This window comes from Capsicum annuum, unplaced genomic scaffold (genome assembly GCF_002878395.1).
Source record: "Capsicum annuum cultivar UCD-10X-F1 unplaced genomic scaffold, UCD10Xv1.1 ctg83390, whole genome shotgun sequence".
Lineage (NCBI taxonomy): Eukaryota > Viridiplantae > Streptophyta > Magnoliopsida > Solanales > Solanaceae > Capsicum > Capsicum annuum.
This window is the reverse complement of record NW_025894259.1, coordinates 972884-979597: the sequence shown is the minus strand read 5'-3', so window position 1 is coordinate 979597 and position 6714 is coordinate 972884. Positions and strand designations below refer to the sequence as shown.

At 28.7% G+C, this 6714-nt stretch overlaps 1 long non-coding RNA gene across 1 annotated transcript; it reads left to right on the top strand.

The window, feature by feature from the left end:
* The first annotated feature begins 710 nt into the window (after positions 1-710).
* LOC124895657 lies at positions 711-5667 on the top strand. Its single transcript, XR_007051838.1, has 3 exons — positions 711-1358; positions 5086-5140; positions 5430-5667. It is a non-coding gene; the product is annotated as an uncharacterized LOC124895657 (long non-coding RNA).
* The last annotated feature ends 1047 nt before the right edge of the window (positions 5668-6714 follow it).

The window sequence follows — 6714 nt, the reverse complement described above, 5'->3', positions numbered from 1 at the left end:
GACTATTTTTGGTCAACACCAAACCAAATCAAGAATGATCGAGTTTTTTTTTCTAACGCCAAACCAATCAAACCAAATCATAAGTCGATTTTTTTTCTCGGTTTGGTTTGGTTCGTCGGTTTGGTTTGATTTGACGGTTTGGTCTGTATACCCCTAGTGTTGACACCTAATTTTTACCATCCACGACTAAGTTTAATTCTGAGTTTCTTCAATTTTAAATAAAATTGAAATATTTATTTCATTAGTTAAATTCTTTTCAATATATCTGTTTGAGTAAAATTTGTCATTAAATAACGAATTATGTATTTTTGTATTCACGTATACAAAAACGTATAATTCTATTACTTAAATAGTTATTTTACTAAAAATGAGATTTTAATCAAGGGACATCTCGGAAATTAATATGAGTGGGCCAAAATTTTGATTTAAATATAAATTTGTTCTTAAAAATAATTTATTTGAAAAAATATTTGCTTGATTTTATTTGACCAAGAAGCTTGAGATTAAACTAGTTGTTAATTTATTTCAATTTTGATTAAATTTTGTCGATTTATTAAATTTGACCTTAATTAAAATTAAATTGGCCACAATTGTAATGCAATTGACCAGTTAACTTTTAATTAAGTTAAGATTTAAACACAATAGACAAAAACCCTAACAAATAAGCTATTTAATAAATAGCCTAAACATAATGTACTCAGCCCCTTTCTCTATTTTTTTTGGGCCAGGACCCAATTGCCCAGCCCATTCCAGGGTCGACCCAGACCCCTCAGCCGACCTAGATCTGACCCAATTCCCTCAATCCCCCTTTAACAAATAACAGCAGACCAACAACAACTTGAATCCAGCTTCAACAACCGACAACTTCAACTCTCAACATAAAACACAACACCAATACTCCAATATCAAAATAAAAAAAAATTAACGCGAAACAACAACAACCAATGCATCAATAACAGTAATTTCAAAACAACAGTAAATCAAGTCAACAAAGACAACTATTAATCTGGATTTTCTCAAAATCGTTCGATCTGATATGAACACGGACGATCATGATTATTCATTTTTAAATTTCAAATTTTTCATCCTCAATTTCTTATTTGTTTCCTCCTTAAAATCAGTCCAAAACCTCCTATAAGTACCCATTGAAGAACAAAAGGGAGGGAGGAGGATTTTGAGCAAAAATTTGAGGATTCGGGAGGTGCGTGCTTCTAATCCTACACAATCAAAAATCCTAAAAGAAATAGACTCAAAAACTCGATTAAAAAAGATTAAACTCTGAAGGATCGGGATTCAAACTCCGGTGGTGAAAGTCCATCGCCAAGGTTCGTTTGTCCTAGTTTGCTGCCCTAAAAAAGGTGAATACTTCATCCTCTTTTACATTTTCTTATATTTGTGTGTAAAAAAGAAAAAATTCAAACTTAACTTTATGGCGAATGCCGTGTTGGCATGCGATTTTTTTTATTTTTTATTTTTTACTTTTTGAAATTGGTCTTGTTTGAATTCAAAACGGCCATCGATGTTAGTCTAAAATTCTTCAATTTTTGGTAATATTTGTTGAGGAAGATTAAAAATAAGAAAAATTCACAAAACGATTTGAAGGGTCGTTGCACAGGCAAACTCTAAGATTTGTTTGATTAAATCATTCTTGTTCTCTAAAATTTTCTGAGTAGGATCTCACTTAACCCTTTCTAGTGGATAAGGAAAATTAATTTTTGGAAGCAATACTGTGTCAACAATATTCCTTGTTAATGACTTGTACTTATCACGCCACATAGTACCAAGGTGGTACTCTTCAATAGGGTTGTCAACAGAGGTGTAAGCATACTTAACAAGTAGATTAATGTCCAAGTTAAAATTGACTGCAACAAGAAGATTATTTCTTATAGCATTACAAAATTTGGGGAAGACATGAATTTCACCGGCAGTGAATGAGTACTCCATTTGATGGAAACAAATCAAAGGCTAAATTTATGTTGGTAATAAAAATAAGTTTGCCATTGGAGTACTCTACTCGTGTATTTTTTTTTTCCATCCTTGTCCGGTGCCCGCATTGGAACCCCGACTAATCCGAATCGCGCGTTGCATGGCCATTAAGGTGGCAGCTCTCCTAACAGAGTTTTCTTCATACCTAGAGTCGAACCAAATCCTACCCCAAAAGAATAATATTAAAGAAGTTTCCATATTCAAAATGTATGTATTTCATATTCATTAGATATTTTCTAACGAGATGTCTAAGAGTGCCTTAAAATTCTAAATAAGAACATCAACTGTTGTTTTGAAGTAATAAATTAAATGCAAAGAAATATTCATTGGTGGTTCCATATTCATACTTTTATCATTTTTAAAATATCTTTCATATTAGACAAAATAAAAAATTTAATTATTTTCTAATATTTGCTATTTATCTACTAAAATTTTGGCTTTTTGGGGGAATAAAAATTTTGGTTATCTGAATAAGGTAGGAAATTTAAAATTTAGAACTTTAAAATAACTTATAGTTTTACCATATATATAATTAATCCTACTAAGCAATCTCATTATATTCTGATTTTAGTATATTCATAGAAATAGTAATTATTTCACAAAACACATTTGGTACATATTAAGAATTATATACAACTAATTTAAGTAATTACTTATTAAATTTTTCATGCAACTATAATTGAATCATTGGATGGACATAATAGTCCGTCAAACATTACTAAAAGCATATATAATGAATTATGGAACATTTTGGTCTGATGTGTAAATAGCTAATGCATAACAAAATAATTTTCAACTCGATTATATTATTCATAAAATTTATATGATTTTTTAAAAGTAATGTTCATTATATAATGTACGAACAAAAAAATAATCTAAGTTTTTGATGAAGTCCTAAATTTTGGATTTTAAAGTCGCTTAGATTTTATCTCGTGTAAATTATTTTTCTTTAGAGCTTTTGTGTTAATTAAAATAAAAATTATTAAATATGTTTAATAATCGCGCTAGATTGTAGGTGTGAGACACATCTATATCTATAATCTATAATTATTTATAATTTATATTTATAATTTATAATATATTAAAAGTGTGAAGTCCCTTAGAAAAGTGATTTGAACATTTTACCCTTCATTAAAAACTCCATAATTGACAAAACTGTCATTTACTATTATATTATATATAAAAAGTTCAAATCACTTCTCTAAGGGTCTTCACACTTTTAATATATCATAGATTATAAATATAAATAGATATAAATTATAAATATAGATATAGATATATAGTCATTTGGATATAATACATTCAGTTATATGCTCGTGTAAAGAACTTTTGTCTAAATTTAAGATTTAAAGCTAATTCTTATTAATACATGAAAACAGAAGTATTATATTGTTACCCGTACTTTGCACACGATATACCTTTATATGATTTGGTCATCCGAATGTAGGTTATGATTATGATACTTAATTATTTTAAATTGAATAATTAAAATCTTAAATTACAATGACATGTTTAAGAAGACTGCTTGAATATGATAAAGTCCAATTTCAAATTACATTCTATTAAGGGTGTGTTCGGTAAGAAGGAAAACATATTTTTAAAAATGTTTTTTGATTTTCGTGTTTGATTGACTAAAATATGTTTGGAACGTATTTTTCAGATATACTTATTTTTCTCAAATTTACAGAAAATGAGGGTATAGAAATTAGGAATTGGATCTCAAATCGAGGTCGAAAGTTAAGTCCTGAGTTGGGATCTCCGGTAGAGTGTCGAATTTGGTGATCAAGCTCAACTCTAGAGTGGGGTTCATGTCGAGGTTGGGTCCCGGGTTTGGTTTGGAGTAAGGAGTTGGATATTAAGGTTTGGAATTAGTCATGATTCAGGATACAGATCAAGTACCATATCGGATCATGAAAAATCAAGATCTCGGGTCATGTATCGAGTCAGGGTCAGAAGCGAGTTTTAGGGTTTAGAGTTGAGTCAGGAGTCGATCACGAGTTGGGGTGCATATTCGGATCTCATTTCGGGTCAAGAATCAAGATCCCACTTCAAATGTCGAGTTAGAATCGAGTTTTAGGATTTGGAGTTGGGTCAAAAGTTGAGTCACGAGTTAGGGTACAGATAAGGTCCAACGTCGATTCATCAAGAATCAGGATCTCAAGACATGAGTTGAGTCAGTGTTGGAATTTAGATTTTAGGGTTTGGAGGTGGGTCAAGAGTCGAGTCATGAGTTGGGGTACAAAATCGGGTACCATGTCGAGTCAAAAATTAAGATCCCAGGTCATGTGTAGAGTTAGGATCGGAAGTCGGGACACGAGTCGAGGTAGAAATCTAATGTCAGGGTTGGGAGTGCATTTTTGTACCTCATAAAATAAATCCATATAGTTTTTAAAGATTATTAATATTTTTTATGATGATTGAAGTTGATAAGAGATAACGTACAATGCACGTTCATAGAGACTAGTCTATAATCTATATCTATATCTATATCTATATCTATATCTATATCTATATCTATATATAGGAAAAGTGTGAAGATCCTTAGAAAAGTGATTTGAACATTTTGTCCTTCATTAAAAGACTCTCCTTTAGACAAAACTGTCTTTTCACTATTTTCTTCAATTTATTTTTTAATTATTTTTATTATATTAACTAGACTCCTAAGATATATGAGACTCTTAAAATATATGGAAGGAGAATCAATTGATATTTTCCTTTGTACTGATTAATTAGAGAAATACTCCTAAAATAGGATAGAAAAATACTCCTAAAATAAGATTCTATTAAGAAAATACTTCTATAAATATCGAGATGCACGTTAAACTAGACAAAAACTGGTTTACTTATTGTAAAAATATAATTGATGCTTATTTGACTTGATTCGGTTGCATGTCTAGATTGATGGATGCTTAATTTTCTAACCCTCAACTTCTTCACTATTTTTTTCAACATAATAGATTCAACGTGTGTGCATATATATATCTTCTTTGTTTTCATTCAAGTCATTTTTTAGTATCAAAATTTCATTCAGACGAGAATTATTTTTATCAAAACTGATACTTTGTGATTATTATTGTATTATTTTGTTGTACTTTACAGGTCGTAGATGATAAGTGGTAGATGAATGTCGGTCGGCTTTGGAAATTTTTTTTAGGTAAAGGTTAGGTTTAATTGTATTATTTTTAAATCTCTGTTTTGAAAATTTTTTTTGTGTAAAAGTAAAGTTTAGTTGTATTATTTTGATATCTCTATTGTCGTATTATTTTGTTATAGTTTACATGTGGTAGATGAGTGTCAAACAACTTTGAGGAAATTTTTGTGTAAATGTTAGATTTAATTATATTGTTTTGATGTCTCTATCGTCGTATTGTTTTGTTGCAGTTTCAAGGTTAGATTTAATTATATTGTTTTGATGTCTCTATCATCGTATTGTTTTGTTGCAGTTTACAGGTGGTAAATGACGATCGACTTTGAGAATTTTTTTGGTAAAGGTTAGGTTTAATTAAATAAATTCTTCAAAAGATGTTGAGTTTAATTATTGTATTAATTTTTATTATGTAAACAAATATTCTATTTAATGTAACGTTTGAACTCAATAAAGTGAGTTACACGCGCGAGTCGCGTACACCTTAAAAAATACGAAGCACCTTAGTGAACTATTGTTCAACTTCTTTACTTTTTAAAATAAATTTTACATTCAATAAAATTGTACTTAAAGGTACTCCATTAATATTTATGACTTTGAAATAATTACAATTTTTAGTTATCAAATCATTCTTTGAACTGTGAGTGAAATCCTAATAATTAGGAGTTAAGACTTTAAAGTTAATTAAATTTTACCTTGTATAAATAAAAGTTTAGTAGTTGATAATTTTTCCTTTTACGTAAATATCCAAACTAGGAATGTAATAATAACCAAACAATTATAGTTTATAATTTTCGTTTTACATAGACACCCAATAGGAATGTAAATAGGAACATATTAATTGAATCTAATAAAACATTTCAAGTTTCATTAAATATACACTTTTCTGCAAAATTAAATATTTTACTTATTATATTTATGTTAATTTATATATTTTCTTTCCTAAAAAATGTACCTATGTCATCAATATGTAATTGGTATTTTGATTGTCTAGAACATTTTAAATTTAATTCTAATTTATTTTATAAAAGATATTAGGTTTAGTTGAATAATGCTATATAACTACAATTTCTTTCACGATGTTCCTTGTTGTGTTAGGTCTATTTTTAACATGTACCCATCGTATCATTAAGAAACTTGAATCACAAGAATGCTTATGTAATAACATAGTGATATGAAATGATTTTCACGACGACATTATACATGTAAAATAATAAAGAGTCAATAGGTCTTCAAACATGTATTGATCCTCAAAATTTAATTATAACTTCTAGAAATAAATGATGAACTTTAAAAAATAATCGAGAAAAATAAATTTCAATAGAAATATTGAAAAGTGGGCTTTAAAAATCATTCAAAAAGTAAATTGTATTATGTTTATGATTCATAACAATAATAAATCAAGCCAGGTGTCAAATAATTTCAAACATTAAACCATATTTATGACAACATAATCGCATGTGGATAACTATAGGTTTTATTTGTCAACTGATTTTTGGAACGACGCTGTATGATGGTTAGGTTATGAGTACCATATTGCCTTTTTTATTTGGTTAATTGGGTTTAAACCCATACAAACTGAC